This window comes from Ambystoma mexicanum, chromosome 11, assembly GCF_040938575.1.
Source record: "Ambystoma mexicanum isolate Mex_15411 chromosome 11, UKY_AmexF1_1, whole genome shotgun sequence".
Taxonomy (NCBI): domain Eukaryota; kingdom Metazoa; phylum Chordata; class Amphibia; order Caudata; family Ambystomatidae; genus Ambystoma; species Ambystoma mexicanum.
The window spans coordinates 411,173,873-411,194,984 of NC_090934.1; the positions used below are offsets into that span (position 1 = coordinate 411,173,873).

General features: G+C 44.0%; 1 protein-coding gene across 9 annotated transcripts in view; it reads right to left on the bottom strand.

The window, feature by feature from the left end:
• The window catches only part of ATG13 (autophagy related 13), a 1,946,514-nt gene that overhangs the window by 275,512 nt on the left and 1,649,890 nt on the right, over positions 1-21,112 (bottom strand). The window lies entirely within an intron of this gene.

Consider the following 21,112-nt stretch of genomic DNA (forward strand, 5'->3'; position numbering starts at 1 on the left):
CCGGACTGTGGGGTCGACGGTGCAGATGACGAAGACATATTGCGTTTTGAAAAAAACACACTAAGATATACTTGTACAAGTGCGAGGTGCGCTGAGTTTCTCACGAAGCAAACACGGTTGCAGAAAAGCGGAACTGAGGCCAATGGGTGCCGTGCGTGATATATATCACACCCGATGACGTCACCCTCAACGGAGGCCTTCGAGGGACACTGACTCGATGCCGTTGATGCAGGACGCCCTATGCCGAAAAAGTTTTCCAAAGCAGCCAAAGCTGGATAACACATGTCAAAGATGAGGAATACGTTGGAGGACACAATCCTTTTGAAAGTGTTTGTGGAAAGGGGGCAGTGGGTTGAGTTCCTAGGTATCCTACCTGATAGGATGGGGGAAAAGGTGTTACAGGGAAGGGGATACCACGCCTCACAATCTGGCATCCCACTCCCACAAGACCCCTTCTCCAGGTGATCCTCCCGCACTGGTCCACCCCCAGGATCTGGATCCAAAAGCGATGGCCATGTCCTGGCTACCTGAATGACAGATTCCCAGGGACTAGCGGGTTAGACACCTTTTGGTTTCTCACACTCATCTTTATTTTACCCGACTTTGGAGTGTGTCACGCAGTCTTCTTTGGCCTAGCTGCAGGAATCCCTTAAACATACTCTGTTTCAAAGTCTGATGTGTTCGCTTGAATCTCCTTGAGAATAGGAATTGAGGTGACTCGTCTAAAACCAATCCCGTTACGTTATCCCACTATATATATATATATATATATATATATATATATATATATATATATATATATATATATATTCACACATAAACTATAATCCCTCCCCTTTTATCTGCCACTTTCGATGTTCGACTTACACCCTTCCTTCAGTCCGAGCCCTTCGATATCAACCACTTTGCCTTCAGTTCGTGGTGTGCCCGTGTGGACTGGACAGGAATTTCTTCAAAGGGGCACCTGCCGACCGTCTCGGGTTGATATGTTTATTTCTTCTGCTCTCCACAGGAAACTCTGCGGTCTTCCGGCAAATGGTGGAAGACGTCAAGAATCCGAAAGTCTGCATCTGAACCATCCGCACCGCTACCAAATGGGTAATAGCCCCTCAAGCGTTCCAAGTGCCCAATGGAATTACCGCAATAAATGATCTCAGGCCCAAATAACAGGACAGACTGAATGAATATGGCAAAATACTACTTTATCAGGTCAATAAAGTAGGGAAACCTGGTGAACAAATAGATTGCAACTCACACACTCTCAATGCATTTCAGTTACACAAAAGTTCTTATACCTCGACATACGTCAGCAAGGACGTCATCCTAAGTGGCTCACCTATTGGGCGTAGGGATTGGTTAAGGGAAATGTATACTTATAGTTTATGTGTTTATTAGTATCATTATTGGATGTCCCTTATCTGGTGGGCATGCCTTGAACCACCTCTAACTACGTAAAATACAGATAATAGCATAAAAACAGCAGCGGATAGGCTTCTACAAAATGGTCCACCATTACCATAGGCCCTCATGACTGGTTGACACACTCTCAACAACCTTGTACATTCGTCTTGTTAGCAGCACGTAAGTAGTGAAACCCAGGTGCAGGGAACAACGTCAGACAACTGCCTTTCTATCTAATTGGCCTACATCTCATCAGTTAGGCTCTAAGCCAAGGCTTCTTCTTTATAGTTGACCTGGCTGAACATTCTCTTCCTCTGAACTTTAAATGGAGTGAAGGTACATTGCTACCTTTGCCGGCAGCTTTATGATTAGGCCTGGTTTTTTACCGGTCCTCAATCATGTGCGAGGAGACCCATTTTGCCCTTCTATTTAGTGCTATTTGATTCAATTATATTGAGTTCTAGTGCTCTCGTTGGCCTCTGGAAACTTGGTTGTTCCATTCTGCATGTGCTTTCTGCATCTTCAATTGTACAATACTTGATAATCGCAAATGTTTGCTCCTTACCTAATCTAAGAGAAATATGTCCTGCGTACATAGCTTATCCTCTTCAACTACTTTCATGCCTTGCAGTTGTTTCTCGCTGTGGCATCCTTGATTCTGAGCCAAACAGATACTTTGTTCTTGCACGAAATTTTATTCCAGACCCTGTCAGCTCTGCAGCCTTGGTCCTGTTCCTCAAGGCTTTTTGCTTACTATTACACAATGCCGACGTCCATTTTCTCAATATGGCTGCTTTACTCACGGTGTATTTCCTACTTTAGCAAGCTTCTACATTGTCTTAACTACCTTGCATTTCTGCGTATGTACATCCATTACATCTCTTGTCACTTATCTTCTTAGTGCATGTGGCTTTTTTTTCGGATTTGCATGTATGTTTACTTTGTCACTTCAGTCACATCTGCATTCTTTGGACATCCATGTGTTAGTTTCAGTGCACCCTTGTGTCTTCTCTTCTTAATGACATCACTTTACATCTGCTAAACTTTACTTATAGTTCTTCTAGATACACTGGTGTCTGCAGACTTCCTTCGTACCACATTAGTTCAGGGGTACATTTGATACGGTTGTCTGAGCGCATAATGTGTCTCTTATCTTCGATGTAGTATTGGGATGATAGCAAGTGTCATGCACAGTGTTTTCCTACTGTTCTTCCAGTATGACAGAGGTGAGAGGGTGGGCTCCATGAGTGACTTATACATCTGCCTCTCTGCAGTCTTTATGGGCCAGTGCTCCCTCCATGTTGAACAAAGATTTCACCACTTCCATAACCCATCATAGAATGTCATCTGGGGAGTGAAGGAGGTCAATTGAGGGTGCTACAATAGGAGCCCCTTGTCTCTTACACCTTATCCGTGACATGTGTTATGTTATTCTTTTGTGAACAGGCCTGCTCATCTGCCCTATGTATCGTTTCCCACAGGGGCATTGTATACAATAAATTACACTGTATGTTTTACAATTAGACAGATGTCGAATTTCTCACTGCCTGCCTTCTAATTCAAATTATTTTATTGTAAACCTGCACACGGAGCACGTCCCACACAGTAAGTGTCCAATGGTAGGTCCCAGGTTCCACAATGTTGATTTCACCAATTTCCTTTGAAATTGTGAATGAGTAAGGTATTCCTGATAGGTTATGATCTTTATAAAGCTATGCTGAGCTATAGCTCATTGGGAGGACTAATCTAACCAGAGGCCAGAATTTCCTGATCATGCTCCCGAACTGGTGGGTATTTTGACAATACGTTATCACACAAGTGTGTTAACAATGCCTCCCGTGGGGTGAACCTGGCTCTCTTGCGAGACGGACTTCCTAGTTTTTTGGGATACTCCTGTGCCTTCAAGCAGGCATCCAAATAGTTTGCATCGGCATAAAAATCCTCAAGGTTGGCACAAGTTTGCCTGACCCTGAGGTATTGTCCATAAGGGAGATTTTGTTTTATCTCCCTAGGATGGTAGTTGTGGTAGTGCAGTAGGGTATCATAGTCTGTGGATTTTTTGTAAACAGTACAGCTGATTTTGCCACCATTGTGTAGCAAAGTAAGGTCGAGGAAATTGATCTTTTGTGTGTCATGCGTCATTGTAAATTGTATATTTGGATCCCTGTCATTAGCCCAAGTCAAGAAATTCATCAAGATTTGTTGTGGGCCTCTCCAGATGAACAGAATATACGTCTGCCTCTTCCTGATGTTCTCATGGAAGGAGTAATATAATGTGAGTCTGCGAAACAGTCCATGTAAATCATTGCCAGACTTGGTGCGAAAGCTTCACCCATAGCGGTGGCACATAGTTGTTGGTAGCAGATATTGTCGGAAAAAAAATAGTTTTTGGTGAGAGCTATGGACATCAGGTCCATGATGAATTCCACTGGGACACAGCTTTGCTTATTCTGCCTGGTCAAAGCAATTCAATGATCTAATGAACACAGTTTGTTTTAGACCGCATTTCAACGCATATGCTAATATACAGTTGTCATACTCTGAAATAGCGTCAATTATCTATTTCTAGTCCACCTATATACTAGAACATAAGACTCAACATGGTTCTGTTCTCTTTTGTAGTTATCGGAACATTCGTCATGAGATTGGTCACATTAGTTGTGGTAACATTTAAACATATACATCAACACAGTTATATCAAACGTTTTTCTTCTGGTTGAGAATTAGCTTTAGTTGCTCAGTTCCTTCGAATTATATTTATTATTATAATAATAATGCTCAAATGGGCATGTTAATTACCTACTTCAGCGTGAAGTTGGTCGCTGGTGGATGGTACCCCTAATGAATTAGGAATTTTCATCAGCGGTCTGGTTCAGCTATTATGCAATATTACCAACCTAGAGAGTTAAATATCAAAGAGACTCGTCCTTTATATTTCCGAAAAGAATAGCCCTCCTTAATCAATATCCCTTGTGATCTTCTCATATTAGTACCAATTAAAAAACATACCTATTTCTTATTTGGTCTGTGATATCCCCAGAGTTTAATGTAATGCCAGATTTTACTCTGGTTTACTTGAGAGGTTTTTAGCCGGTGTCTGGGTCTGATTTATTATTGATGGCTTCTGTAGTCTAGGTTAAACCAACAGAGTCTTAATAGGGCTTCTCCACTATTCCACACGTTTGTAATAACGATTATTGTATACTAGTGTTTTATTTACCTTGGATGTCTTGGTGCTAATGAGTATCTCTCTAGTGGAAGCCTTCAGTATCCAGTCTTAGGTAGTCATTAGGCTCTGTTTCCTCCTTAGTACTGTCATCAGATTAAAGGTAGAGTAGAATTAATATTCCGGGCTTGTAAATTCAATCTTACCCTTTAATAGGGGATTTAAAAAAAGGTACATGTTATCGCGGGTATCGAAACGTCATGTAGGTAAAGAATCTTACCTTACTCGCTCTTTCTGTAGGGTGACCTTTCTGTCTGTCTGTAGTCAAAAAATCGATTATTGGCCTGTCCGGATTCTACTTCACACTTGGGTCATTGTAAACACCAATGTTGTGTCTCTAAATTAAAGAGGGTCTTGAATCAATATTTAGACCTTTCTACTCGCATCCATCTACTGTCGCGGTATCAGTCGCTGCCTCCCCCCTCACGGTATAGTGTGTACAGTAGACTTTCCTTGTTTTTTCTTGACCTGGAGGGCAATCCTGAGTTTATCTGATGTCCAAAAAGTATTAGTAGTTCCAGGTCTATGTGCACTTCGCTTGCGCTGACTTTGTAATTAGTAAACAGCGTGGTACGCCATCGTAAGTGTTTTAAAAAAAAGGAAGGCAACGTGGCTAAGTCCTTTCTTTATTTTTAATGATTATAAAAACGCCCATCTTTCCACATAATTCTGGTACTTATAGGGTATGTTCGAAACATTGTTAATATCCTGTGAGATATGGGCCATGTCACTATCTTAACCTTATTATTAGTAATATAAAAACTAATAAACATGATTAATTTTGAAGGTGTTAAATTTAAAAAGGTTTATTTTTAACCAACAAATTAGGGGGTGGGCTACTGATATTAATTAGCCTTACTTGCAGAGTATGTTACTTGTATGGAAGTTATATCTCGCCAGATTCTAAATAAAAGCATAGGCTATGTAATTTCTAAAAGACATGACCCATTCCTATTTCAGAGTGAATTCTATAAAATAATGAGGAAGATTGACTTAAAAGAATTCTTCACAGTCAAAACCCAAGAAAGGGATGACATTGATTATTAACTATACTGAGCTAAAAAATCCATAATTATTCAGCCCCCCCCTATAAACACAAACTCGTCAGAATCACAGATCTTTGAAAAAAAGAGTACTGGCAGAAGTTGAAAAACTTGAAAGAACAAGTTATTTACCAACTGGTAACGTTCTTTCGATTGGATGTTCCTCCAACATATTCCTCATCTTAGATGTATTCCATCTAGCTTTGCTGCTCTTCGGAAATTATTTCGGAAGAGGGCGCTGTGCGTCAATGTCGTTGAGTCGATGGTCCCTCGAAGGCCTCCGTCGAGGGTGACGTCATCGGGTGTAAAAGTAGCACGCGCAGCGCTCGTTGGCCTCAGTTCTGTTTTTCCCCCTTTTTATCTTTGATCTTGTACTGTGTAGATTGTGCCGGCAGACAGATTTGAGCCTTGCGAGATTTGAGATTGCAATAACCCGGAAAAATCTACAGAGGGGTAGGCTGGGAGGGCGATGAGGAATACGTTGGAGGAACATCCAATTGAAAGAACGTTACCAGTTGGTAAGTAACTTGTTCTTCGAGTGGATTGTGTCCTCCAACGTATTCCTCATCTTAGATAGACTCCCAAAGCAGTATGGAGAATTCCTCTGGAGGAGGGGGTAGATTTTTCGATACTCTTAGATGGCTGAGTATAGTACTGCTTTTACAAAAGTTAGCTCCCTAGACTGGGAAGCATCCAGGTTATAGAATTTTGAGAAGTGTGTGTAGCGAAGACCAAGTTGCTGCTTTGCAAATGGATCTTATTGGAACACCTCTTTGAAGGGCCGTGGAGGAGGCGATGCCTCTGGTAGAATGAGCACTTAACCCTTCCGGAGGGTCTTTTTGAGCTAGTCTGTAGCATTCTGAAATGCAAAGCACAATCCAGCGTGAAATTGTCCGTTTTGTCATCGATTGACCCAGTTTCCTTCCTGTGTAACCTATAAACAGCTGGTTGTCCACTCTAAGTCTGGAAAGTCTAGAGATGTAAAAGTTTAAAGCTCTTTTCGGATCCAACCTGTGTAATCTTTCCTCCTCCTTCGAAGGATGGGGTGGAGGATAGAATGCGGGTAAGACAATTGTCTGACTTAAATGAAAATTAGATCTTACTTTCCGTAAAAATGATGGTTTTACCCTCAACACAACTCTGTCCTTATGGAACACAGTATAGGGTGGCCCAGAAGACAGTGCCTGCAATTCGCTCACTCTTCTTGCTGATGTTAGAGCAACCAAAAGGCTGTTTTCCACGTTAGTAATCTTAATGGACACGTGTGCATAGGCTCAAAAGGGGCACACATTAAGAATGTTAGGACTAAATTTAGATCCCAGATCGGTACTTGAAATGGGTGAGGAGGAAACACATTAGTGAGTCCTTTTAAGAATTGAATTAGCAAAGGAATTTTGAAGTAGGAGCATTCTTCATTCTTCCGATGAACGCTTCAAAATGGAAAGCGCCGCAAGGGAACCTTTTATTGTTCCAATATTCAGACCTCTATGTGCTAGGGTCAGAAGGAAAGATAACACTTCCGGAATAGAACATAGAAAAGGATCGACATTCTTTTCTCTGCACCAGTTGCAAAACTTTTTCCAACGGCAACGGTATAGAGACTTTGTTGCTGGCCTTCTTGCCGAAAGCAACACCTCCATAACGTCATCTGGAAGGTTCCAATCCCTGTATCTGAGCCTTTCAGATACCAAGAAAGAAGGTTGAGCGTTTTGACCTCTGGATGGAGAACCTGACCTTCCATTTGAGAGAGAAGGCTCTCTCTCTGAGGAAGACGTACTGAAGGACAGATGGACATGTCTAGAAGGTCCGGGTACCACGTTCTCCTGGCCCAATCCGGGGCAATTAGGATCATGCGGCTCCAAAACCTTCTCAGCCTCCTGATGACCTGAGGAATGACGGGAACCGGAGGGAACGCGTACAATAGTGGGAAATTCCACTCCACCACAAACGCGTCCCCCAGGGCTCCTCTCAGGGGAAATTCCCTTGAGCAATACCTTTCGCATTTTTGGTTCATTCGGGTTGCAAACAGGTCTACTTGAGGGGTTCCCCAAAGGGCGAAGATCTCTTGAATGACTTCCTGAGCCAGTTCCTATTCGTGGGATACCGTGCTCTGCCTGCTCAGAGCATCTGCCGTCATATTCTCTTCCCCGGCTAGATGAATTGCTGTTAAAGAGATTCCCTCCTGAATCGCCCAATACCAGAGCTGCATTGCCTCTCTGCACAGGGGTAGTGACTCCACGCCTCCTCTTCTGTTTAGGTAGTGCATGGCCACTGTGTTGTTCGTCATTATCAGGACATTCTTTCCCCTGACAGATGGCAGGAAGGCCTTCAGCGCTAGTCTGATTGCCCTCAGCTCTAAAAGGTTGATATGTAGTTTGGACTCCGATGGAGATCAACGACCGCCGATTGTCAAATCGTTGGCATGTGCTCCCCACCCAAGGAGTGAGGCTTCCGTCACTACTGTGATCTCCGGCCATGGTTGCCAAAAAGGTTCTCCTTTTAGGATGTTCTCTGTACAGGTCCACCATAGAAGGTCTTGTCTGACCTTGTTCGGAATCTAAAGAAGATCTGTCATTTGACCCGAGAACTGGGACCACTGAGTCTTTAGGGCCCATTGAAGGGATCTCATCCTCAAGCGTGCCTCTGGCACCAGAAAGATGCTGGTTGCCATGAGGCCGAGCAACCTTAAAAAGTCGTAAGCCTGGAGATTTTGGAATTTGGAAACCATCTGAAGAATGTCTTGAGCCCTCGACTTGGGAGGCAAGCTCTTTCCCAAGGACATGTCTAATACAGCTCCTACGTACTGAAGCTGTTGGGAAGGTGTCATCTGTGACTTTTGAAATTGAGGGAGAAGCCCAGTTTGCGGAGGAAGTGGCAGGTGACTTTCAGATGATCCAGTGCTTGCTCGGCAGAGCGCGCTCTGATCAGCCAATCATCCAGGTAGGGGTAGACATGAATCCCTCCTCTCCTGAGGTGCGCTGCCAGCACTACCATTAACTTGGTGAAGACCCTCGGTGCGGAGGTCAAGCCGAATGGCAGGATTCGAAACTGATAGTGTGAGTCGCCAACTACGAACCTCAGGTATTTTCTGTGTTTGAGATGAATCGGCACATGAAAATAAGCATCCTGGAGGTTCAATGACACCAACCAGTCCTGGAGTTGAAGGGCCTGAAGGATCTGAGAAAGGGTAACCATCTTGAACTTGTCCTTCCTGGGGAACTTGTTCAAGTTTCTTAAGTCCAAGATGGGTCTCAATCCTCCGTCCTTTTTGGGGATCAAAAAATACAGGGAGTACCAACCTTTGTTCCTCTCCGCTGCAGGTACTGGTTCTATAGCACCTTTCCCCAGCAGGGTTAGAACGTCCTGCTGTAGGAGTGGGTTTGAAAGTTTTAACGGGCGTCTCCCTGGTGGATTGCTTTGAGGTTGCTTTAGAAAAGGAAGGCAATAGCCTTGGGCTATTATTTCTAGAGCCCAAACATCTGAAGTAATGGCTCGCCATTCTTGTAGATGCTGCGACAGCCTGCCTCCTACAGGTGTTTTGTGGTGCAAGTCCTCAAAGTGGTTTTGTGGCGGATGTTGCAGCTGCTGATGGCAAAGAGGCTGCAGCTGGAGCTGGTTTAGCACGTTTTCCTCGTCGCCACGGGTGGCCTTTCTTTCTCCCCTTTGACTGGTCATTCCTCTCGTTTTCCCGTATGAGGTGTAATAACGATAGGATCGTCCCCTCCATGGTTGCCCTTGCGCATGAAAAGGCTGAGGTTGCCTAATAGCAGCTCCTAAGGATTTTGCCGCTGCTTTTGAGGTCTGCAACCTCTCAAGGCTCTCGTCAGTCTTGTTGCCAAAAAGGTGAGACCTGTCAAAAGGCATGTTCAGGAGGCGCTTCTGTACATCCGGTGCAAAACCCGACTTCCGTAACCATGCAAATCTGCGCATTACCGTGCCAGTGCCCATGGACCTGCTTACACTAGCCACAGTGTCCAATCCAGATTGAAGGGATTCCTGCATGGCCTCCTTTCCATCTCTAACGATGGCTAGAAAACCTTCCCTTTCTTCCCCTTCTGGTATGTGCTCCGCTGCCATTGCGATGCACTCCCATAGAATGTACGAAAATTTTGCCAGGGCACATGTGGAGTTGGCAGATTTTAATGCCATGCTCCCGGCTGAAAATACCTTCCGTGTCCAACCATCCACACGCTTATCATCCCTGTCTGGAGGGATAGACGGGTACGCAAGTTTGTTGGAACCTGTGGCTGCCTGTATGACCAAACTCTAGGGAGTTGGATGTTTTGACAGATAGCCGAGGTCGCTACTGGCTGGGCGGTATTTTGATGCGAGGGATTTATTAACCGGAGGGATAGAATCTGGAGTTTCCCAATTCTTGGCCACCCTGTTTTGTAAGGTTACATGAAAAGGTAGTACTGGGTCTTCAGTGGGACCATGGTCCAATATGTCTGTTAAATCGTCCTGGACGAATTGGGCTGGTGGTCTAGCCCATCCCAAGTAATCTACCACCTTGGTCATTAACTGACGGTAAGATGGACTGGCATGCTCTCCTGGATCTGGTCTACCGAAGTCATTCTGAGGAGAGGTGTCAATGCCACTTGCATTGTGTAAAGTCTCCACCAAATCCCTCATTCTGCTTTCCTCTGAGATCAAGCATTCTGGGACATTTGAGATGCCATACTCCAATCCAAAAGGTACATTTTCCTCCTCGGATCTCTCCTGTTCGTCAAAAATTGAGGTCAAGGATTTGAAAAACTCCTTCCTAGGGAGAGGCTTGAAAACCTTCTCTGGGAGAGGAGGAGGAAGAGGTGTAGTACCAGGCTCTGAAGGAATTACATGTCTTAACTTTTTCCTTCTCTTTTTCTGGCTGCCCTGGCTTGGTTGGAGCCTTTGGCGCCGAGGGTTTTGGCGTCGACGTCGATAAAGGCGTCGATGACAGTGGTCATCAACAGGGTCTGCTTCGAGGGCGTTGAGGCGGCCTTCGACGGTTTCCCCTTTGAGGTGTGATAGGTCTCGGACGGCGTCGGTGACCTCGAGCGGTCGACTCGACTCGAGCGTTTATCGCTCGGCATCCTGGAAGGTTCCCTATCCTTCCTTTTACGATCACCCGGGCTCGAGGGCACGCGAGTGTCGGAGCGATGACGCTCCCGGCCGGCTTCCAAAGAAGGCGCGGACCGAGGCTTCGCCTTCTCAAACACCTCCATCATTTTGACCCTGAATGTTTCCCACTCTTCGGTAGACTAATGTTTTGTGGGGCATTTCATTTTCGGAGACTCGTCTGACGACGAGGTGGAGGGAGACCTATGGCGTCGTTTCTTCGACTTTTTCGACGAAGACAACGAGCAATGAGAATTGCTTCGGGATCTAGATCGATGCCTTTCGCGTCGAGGAGATTTTTCCCTATGGGGTCTCGACTCGACGCTAGAGGCTTTTCGATCCTTCCGACCTACCTGTACCTTTCCTCTCCTTTCTCGCAAGGCCTTCCCCGTCATCGCCTGACACTTCAAACAGGCCTCCATGCCGTGGCCTTCCCCGAGACACCACAAACACTCGCGGTGGGGGTCCGTGATCGACATTTTTGAGCCGCACGACTTGCATTTCTTAAAACTCGATCTCGGCGTCGTCGATGACGAGGACATAATTACTTCTCGTTATATTATATTTCTTGACAGAACTCGAGGCGCGTTGAATGTCCGAAGCACGTAACTGCGGAAAAACGGAACTGAGGCCAACGGGCGCCGCGCGTGCTACTTATACACCCGATGACGTCACTATCGATGGAGGCCTTCGAGGGACCATCGACTCGACATCGATGCACGGCGCCCTCTGCCGAAAAAATTTCCGAAGAGCAGCAAAGCTGGATGGAATACATGTAAGATGAGGAATACGTTCGAGGACACAATCCACTCGAAAGAAAAATACTCCGCTGTTCCACAATCTAAACAAAGTTGAAACGGAAGCACTGAATTCACTGGCAAACAATGACACCATCATTATAAAACAAGCAGATAAGGGAGGCGGCATTGTGATACTGGATAAAATATCCTATATTAACGAATGCCTTACCCAACTCAATAACAACCTATATTACAAAAAATTACATGAAGATCCTACCAAAGAACTCTTGAGTATGATCGAGCAGAAAGTAACCAAAGCACACGAAAGAGGATTGTTTCGCAAACAGGAATGTCTGTTTCTCATCAACACTAAATCCTCTATTCCTAATTTTTACTGCCTTCCTAAAATTCATAAATCAATGATTAATCTACTAGGACGACCGATAGTGGCGGGAATAAATTCAATACTCAAACCCCTTTCAATTTTTGCTGACCACTACTTGAACTAAGTAGTACAAATGAGATCATACCTCAAAGACACTAAAGGTGTGATTAAACAATGTGGGCACCTCCCATACGATACAGAAACCCAATACCTGATCAGCTTCGATATAGTTTCCTTATACACCACTATCCCCCAACGTGAGACCATAGAAGAAATCTTGGTAACCCGAATTGACCAAGACCCTGTACCCACTTCATTCATACTCTGGTGCAATGAGGTCTCACTAACCCAAATTTTTGTTTGAATTCCAAGGCAGTTTCTATCAGCAAATAGAGGGTACAGTGATGGGGACCACCATGGCCCGAGTGTCGCTAATCTCTATGTAGAATTTTTCGAAATATATTTACACGCAGCATCCATTTGAGCAACCCCTTCTATGTTGGTCACGTTATATTAATGACATTATAGCAATCTGGAAAGGAACCTGAGAGCAAGCAGAGGAATTCTTAACTTGGTTGAACCAACAAAATCGCCACCTACAATTTACAATGACTATAACAAAAGAGGCGATAGACTTCCTAGACCTGACCATATTCCATCAAGCAGGACATCTACTGGTAAACCCATATCATAAAACTATTGATAAAAACAATTCTCCATTATCATAGTCATCATGTGAAACATCTGAAAAACAACCTACCATACAGACAATTTCTATGGCTGAAAAGGAACAGCAGCAGCTAAGAAGCCTACGAAATAGAAGCTATGACTGTTAAGAAGAAACTGCAAGAGCGAGAATATCCTCGACACTCAAAGAAAGACGCCAAACGAGCATATATCATTTGTGAGGCTCTTCAGGAAGATAAAATTAAGAAACCCCCAGAAGAGAGGATAGTCTCAGTAAATACCTTTACCAACCTCAGCTTGACGATTAACAACAATGTCAAAAACAATGGAAAATCTTTGATAAATCGCCTATACAGCTGCAATGCGCGATGTTTGCCTATAACAAATCCACAACTATAGGCAACAAAGCAAGCAGTAGTAAACTCAAAAATTTAAAGCCAGCTACAGAAAGTCTAACAAGATCACGGGGAATGGAAAAAATAATAGGCCACTATCCATGTGGACAATTAAGTCACAACAAATAGAAATGGGTCTAGTAAAACCTTGGAGACAGAAACAATTTACCAACTGTAACACAGACCATGTAATCTACATGATAACGTGTCCCTGCAAGCTGAAATACATAGGTATGACCATCCGCAAAATTAAGATCCGGATCACTGAACACAGAAGCTGTATAAAAAACAAGATAATGCTTGCCCGATGGTCAAACATTTCACAGAGAAAAACCATGGGCATGAAGACTTTCAATGGACTGTTCTTATGGCCATCAAAGGTAACGACAGTGGACTCAGGAAGAAAATCCCCCTAGAAAAAGAACAAAAACTCATCTTCCAAACTCAAAGTGATAAAGAAGGCCTCAATGAGGCTATCGAATTGCATAAGATGTAATTGAGTCATTCGAATTCCTTTAGTATAAGGCTTTCTTCGATACCACCTCCATCATAAGTTAACCATATGAGGTATACACAGGTCCTGTGTAGCTAAATGCCGTTTCTAACAGGGGAACGGATATAAAATATTAATTAGAATCTGGCGAGATATAGCTTCCATACAAGTAACATACTTTGCAAGTAAGGCTAATTAATATCAGTAGCCCGCCCCCTAATTTTTCAGTTAAAAATAAACAAATCTTTTTAAATTTAACACCTCAAAATGTATCATATTTATTAGTTTGTATATTACTAATAATAAGGTTAAGATAATGGCATGGCCCGTATCTCACAGGAGCATAGGCTAAAAGTAGCACAATTCCGTGGAAAGATAGGCGTTTTTATAACCATTAAAAATAAAGAAAGGACTTAGCCACGTTGCCTTCCTTTTTTCTTTTAAAAACACCCAAGATGGCGTACCACGCTGTTTACTAATTACAAAGCCAGAGCGAGAGAAGTGCACATAGACCTGGAACTACTAATACTCTTTGGACATCAGATAAACTCAGGATTGGCCTCCAGATGAAGAGCAAACAAGGTAAGTCTGATGTACACACTAAACCCTGAGGGGGGACAGTGACTGATACCGCGACAGTAGATGGATGCGAATAGAAAGGTCTAAATATTGATTGAAGACCCTCTTGAATTCAGAGACACAACATTGGTGTTTACAATTCCCCAAGTGTGAAGTAGAACCCGGACAGGGCCAATAATCAATTTACGGACTACAGACACACAGAAAGGTCGCCCCTACAGAAAGAGCGAGTAAGGTAAGATTCTTTACCTACATGACGTTTCGATAACTGCAATAATCATGCACCTTTTTTTAAATCCCCTATTAAAGGGTACGACTGAACTTACAAGACCGGATATTAATTCTACTCTACCTTTAATCTGATGACAGGACTAAAGAGGAAACAGAACCTGAAGACTACCTAAGACTTTCAATAAAAATCTGGATACTAAAGGCTTCCACTAGAGAGATACTCATTACCACCAAGACATCCAAGGTAAATAAAACACTAGTATACAATAATCGTTATTACAAACGTGTGGAATAGTGGAGAAGCCCGATTAAGACTCTGTTGGTTTAACCTAGACTACAGAAGCCGTCAATAATAAATCAGACCCAGACACCGGCTAAAAACCTCTCAAGTAAACCAAAGAACCATCTGGCATTACACAAACTCTGGGTATATCACAGACCGAATAAGAAACGGGTATGTTTTTTAAAATGCTACAAATATGAAAAGTTCACAAGGGATATTAATGAAGGAGGGCTATTCTTTTCAGACATATAAAGGACTAGTCTCTTTGATATTTAAAACTCTAGGTCGGTAATACTGCATAATAGCTGAACCAGAATGCCGATTGAAAATTCCTAATTCTTTATGGATACCATCCACCAGAGATCAACTTCACGCCCAAGTAGGTAATTAACATGCCAATTTGAGCATTATTATTATAATAATAAATATAATCCGAAGTAACCGAGCAACTAAAGCTTCCCCTTCTTTTGTGTTTTTCAACAGGTAAACCATACAGAGAAAATTAACAATTCTCAACCACAAGAAAAACGTTTGATATAACTGTGTTGATTTATATGTTTTAATGTTACCACAACTAATGTGACCAAACTCCTGACGAATGTTCCAATATCTACAAAAGAGAACAGAAACATGTTTAGTCTTATGTTCTAGTGTATAGGTGGACTAAAAATAGATAATTTACTATTTTAGAGTATAACAACTGTATATTAGCAAATGCTTTGAAATGCTGTCCAAAACAAACTGTGTTCATTAACTCAACACAAGCTCTCACTTTTGAGGACATAGAGTCACTATTAGGATTGTGTTTTAGTATGTTTTACAATAATACTGACAACTGAATTGAATTTTGGTTTTTTTTTCATACCCATGATGTTTTTAATAAATTAATGTTTTTTATTGCGAATATATATGGACTAATTGAATCATTTGGTCTGACTGTTGAATGTTCTGCTAACTACCTCTCATAATATTTAATGCCTAACTACCCCAAAATAAGGTAGAGCGTCCACTTGTAGTGGGCTAATTTGGGGTTTCCCCTTAATATATGTAGGAGACATAACATAACATAACGAAGGACAATCCCTTAGCCAATACTGCAGATTCATGGACTCTAAGCTCCACTCCTGACAGGTTGAAAACTGGTAGTGATGCCTGCAAGTTTAACTCTTTCTCAGGCGTCTCCATTGGCGGTAACCCCTGCGGCCCAGTGGAAATATTGATCTTGCTATACTGGGCTCCATGTGCATACTCTGGGGTCCCCTCACCCGAGTTTTCACCCAGCAGTGCTCCCAGCATCCCAACATCCTGTAAGACATAGGAAATGTTACTCAATGTAGTGACTAAAGGAACTCCTAGTCCAATGTCCTAGTCCAAGTCCATTTAGTCCTAGTCCAAGGGAACCATGATATGCAGCTCAACATGTAACCCTGTTCTGCACTATCAGATGTGCAATCAATCCTTCATATCTAAACTCAGGTATGGGCTAATGTATCTATCTATGTATTGTAACTAAGACATAATCTCGTCACAGCGCCTCAATGCCCCCAGGCTGTGTGCGCGCTATATAAATGCAAATAAATAATGTCCCCTTTTTCTCCATACTTATGGGAGTTCCAGCGGAATGAGGCAGGACCAGAGACATAGCAAGCCCAAGCGCACTTCCCCTTTAAGAATTTACAGAGCGCGCGGAAGAGTGTCATGCACATTTAGAGTGACCACACGCCCATAACCCCACCTCTTGCACTTCTTCCCCTCAGTCCATGATCTGTCGAGAGGACTTGGAGGACCTACGTAGTTTTTAGGGGATGTAGGGCGGGTGTGTGGAGGAAGGAGACGTTGAACTAGAAGTACAGTAGTTACTATGGTGAGTAACCTATCACTACTCCCAAGTCCTGTCTCCTTTCCTCCATACTTATGGGAGACCAAAAAGCACTACTCAAACCGAGGGAGGATAGAAGAACAAGTTACTTACCCCTGGTAACGTTCTTTCAACTAGATGTTCCTCCCACGTATTCCTCATCTATGATATTTCATATCGTCAGCTTTGCTGCTTCGGAAAAAAAAATTCTTGGCAGGGGGGCTGTACGTGATGCCATAGTGTCGATGTTTTTTGCGGGCCTCCGTCGACTCATCGTTAGTACAAATAGCGTGTGCAGCATCCGTTGGCTTCAGTTCTGGTTTTTAGATATCCTTTTTTTGAAGAAATAACCAGGCGTACCCCAAGACCGCAAGGCCTCAGAAAGCGCAGAGTGTAAAACACTTAAATTGTACAGCAGGGTAGGCTAGGAGGGACAATGAGGAATACGTTGGAGGAAAATCCAGTCGAAAGAACGTAACCAGGGCTAAGTAACTTGTTCTTCGAATGGATTTATGTCCTCCCACGTATTCCTCATCTATGATAGACTCACAACGCAGTGACAATTCGGAGGGGAAATTATCAATTAATTTAGTCATGGACAGAATGAAGAACAACCGTTGCAAAAAGACATCCTTGAGTAGAGGAGTCTAAACAGTAATGTTTGACAAATGTGTGAATGACCGACCAGGTGGCCGCTGCTCAGATGTCAAGTATTGGGACACCCCTTTGCAAACACGCAGAAGTTGCCATGGCCCTAGTGGAATAAGCTCTTACCTGCCAGTTTAACATTTTCCAATTGCTAATATTATCCATCTGGATATAGTTTGTTTGGTTACTGCCAGGCCCAATTTGGGACCTGCATACCCAATGAAAAGTTGATAATTGTGCCAAAATATAGCAAGCCTAGAAAAGCTTAGAGCCCTTGTTGGGTCTAGCCTGTGAAGTCTCTCTTCCTCTTTACTTGCATAAGGAGGAGGAGGATAAAATGTTGATAGCGTTATCTTCTGCGACAGATGGAAATCAGAGACTACCTTAGGTAGGAAAGATGGTTTGACTCCGAGCATAATGGAAAATGGTATGAGGAGGCTTATAAGAAAGAGCCTGCAACTCACCCACCCTTCGGGCTGATGTTATAGCCACCAGTAGGACTGTTTTCAATGTAAGGAGCCTTAAAGGACATGAATGTAATGGCTCAAATGGAATACAGCAGACATTTTTGTACCAGGTTCAAATCCCAAACCGGCACATGAAATGGGACTGGAAGGTACACGTTAGTGAGACCCTTCAGGAATTGCACAATGAAGGGTATTTTGACATAATAATAATAATAATAATAATAATAATAATAATAATAATAATAATTAGGCATTTATATAGCGCTACCAACCCTCACGTACCTGAGCGCTGCTTATTATTACCCACGGTGTGTGGTGCTCATTTATCGACCTCGGAAGGATGAAAGGCTGAGTTTGGCCCTGCCGGGATTCGAACCTGCGTTAACATGCTCTTTACGGTTGTCAAAGCGAGCGCTCTACTCGTTGTGCCACTTGACCGGCTAGAGACCGCTTCTGAGGAGTGCTTAACAATGGAAAGCACAGCCAGGTATCCTTTTATAATTCAAATCTGGAGCCCCAGGACTGGCTGAAAGAAAGCACTGTAGGTGTGCCACATTGGAATGGATCCACATTCTTATCCTTGCACTAGTTACTGAATTTATTCCAATGACACTGGTACAAGGATTTGGTTGCTGGCCTTCTGGCCAAAAGCAAAATCTCCATTACATCGTCCGGAAGGTCCCAATCTTTGTACCTCCGCCTGTCAGAAACCATGCGTGAAGACTGAGCGTCTTGACCTCTGGGATGGATAACCCAATCTTCCTCTTGCGAGAGAAGATCCTCTCTTTGTGGAAGATGTATTGGAGGGCAGATGGACATGTCCAGAAGGTCCGGGTACCACGTCCACCTGGTCCAATTCAGGGCAATTAGCATCATGGATTTCCTGAACTTTCTCAACCTCCTGATTACGTGAGGAATCACAGGACCTGGAGGAAACGCGTACAGAAGTGGAAACTCCCAGTCCACTACGAACGTGTCACCTAGAGCTCCTCTTGGAGGAAATTCCCTTGAGCAGTACTGTTCGCACTTCCGGTTGACCCCTGGCTAGTTCTCACTCGTGGGAGACTATGCTCTGTCTGCTCAGAGTGTCTGTCGCCATGTTCTGCTCTCCGGCTAGGTGAACTGCCAATAGAGAGTTTTCTTCTCATATTGCCCAGAACCAGGCCTGCATTGCCTCTTTGCACAGCAGTAGTGACCCTACACCACCTCTATTGTTGAGATAGTACATGGCCACTGTGTTGTCCGTCATTATCAGGACATTCTTTACCCGTAAGGAGGGCAGGAAGGCCTTCAGCGCTAGTCTGATTGTCCTCAGCTCCAAAAGGTTGATGTGCAGTTTGGACTCCGATGGAGACCAACGACCACTGATTATGCCGGATGCCATGAGACCAAGCAACCTCAGAAAATCAAAGGGCGGAAGATGCTGCGCTTCTGGAATTTTGTTACCATCTGCTGAATCTGTTGAGCTCTCACCTCGGGAGGCAAGGATTTCCCCAAGGAAGTGTCCAGGACTGCTCCAATGAACTAGAGTCTTTGGAATGGTATCACATGGAACTTCTTGGAATTGAGGGAGAATCCCAGTCTGTGAAGGGGGTGGCAGGTTACGCTATGATGTTCCAGGGCTTGTTTGGGAGAACGTGCTGGATCAGCCAATTGTCCATGTAGGGGTAGATGTGAACCCCTCCTCTCGTGAGACTTGCTGCCACTACCGCCATAAACTTGGTGAAAACCCTCGGCCGGAGGTCAGCCCGAATGGCAGAACTCGAAATTGATAATGAGAACCGCCAACCGCAGGTACTTTCTGTGCTTGAGATGCATTGGCACATGAAAGTAAACATCCTGAAGGTCCAATGATACCAACCAGTCCTGGAGTTGAAGGATCTGAGAAAGGGTTACCATCTTGAACTTGTCTTTTTGAGGAACTTGTTCAAGTTTCTTAAGTCCAAGATGGGTCTCCTCCGTCCTTCTTTGGGATGAGAAAGTAGGGAGAATATCAACCCTTGTTGCCCTCCGCTAGAGGTACATGTTGCATTGCACCAATCTCTAGCAGGGTTAAAATTTCCTGCACAAGGAGCGGATCCAGAATTTTGACAGAGTTGGATCCCACTGGATGATCTTGAGGTCTTTTTTGAAAAGGAAGGCAGTAACTCTGGGCTACTGTTTACAGGGCCCAAGCATCTGAAGTAATGCCCCGCCATTCGTTCAGATGCTGAGAGATTCTGCCTCCCACCGGTGTCTTGTGGGTCAAGGACTCAGAGTGGCTTAGAGGCGGTTGCAGCAACGGCTGAGGGTAAAGATACCACTGCTGGGGCTGATTTTGCACCCCTTCCTCTTCCACCACGAGGGAATCTTTTTTGTCCCCTTTGTCTAGCCTGTCCTCTTCCCCTACCAAATAAGGAATAGTAACAAAAAGGATGACCCCTCCAGGAAGATGAGCCTGAATAGGTTTGTTGTTGAGGTTGACGAATGGTGGCGCTAAGGGATTTAGCCGCCGCCTTGGAGGTCTGCAGCTTCTGCAGACTCTCATCCACCTTGCTGCCGAACAACCTTGAGCCATCAAAGGGTATATTGTGTAGTCTGGCTTGCACATCCGGTGCAAACCCAGACTTTCTCAACCACGCAAACCTGCATAGTACGGTGCTAGAAGCCATGGATCTGCTGATGCTGTCAGCAGTATCCAGTCCGGATTGGAGACATTCTCCCATTGCCTCCTTTCCATCCTTAACTATATTCAGGAAGCCCTCTCTTTCCCTGCCTGATGTGATCAGCTGACATGGCAATACAGTCCCACAGGGCATAAGTGAACCTTGAAAGGGTGCACGTGACATTAGTAGACTTCAAGGCCATAATGCCTGATGTGAAGATCTTATGAGCTCAGGCATCTACCCTCTTATTGTCTCTATCCGGGGGAGTAGAGGAATACGCAGATTGCCTGATCAATGTGGCGGCCTGAACCACCAAGCTCTCAGGTGCAGGGTGCTTGGTTAGGTACTCCGGATCATTGCTAGAAAATCTGTATTTCCTAGCAAAGTTCCTGTTCACAGCAGGTCCATATTCTGGAGCTTCCCAATTTCCTGTGACCTTCCTTTGAATGGCTGCGTGAAAGGGCAAATCTGGGTCCTTCTGAGGGCCTTGGTTCAGGATTTCGGTCATATTGTCCTGTTCACAGGCAGGAGAAGCCCTGCTCCAGCCCAAATATCCTGTGACCCTATTCATGAGGCATTGTGTGTGAGAAAACCTTGTTCTGGGTTTGCGCAACCACTCGTATATACAAATGAACAAGCGAATAAGGGGGGGTGGGGGATGGGGGGGTGTTTGCTGCAGTAATGAGGCAAAGTAGGTGACTTCTCACAGTCACCTAAATGAAGAAAACAGATGCAGAGTAGCCTCACATTCCGCACTCACAAACTGAGTATGAAACCAGTTGTATGACCATGCGCCACACGGCTACACTTATTTTGAAAGTATATAGGCAGATATGTTTACCTCACATATCTCTCGTTTAAACACATTGAGAAATTGTGGCATTAAAGTGTAAATTGGTTACATTCCGAAATTTGTATGCTGCCAAGACTTTGT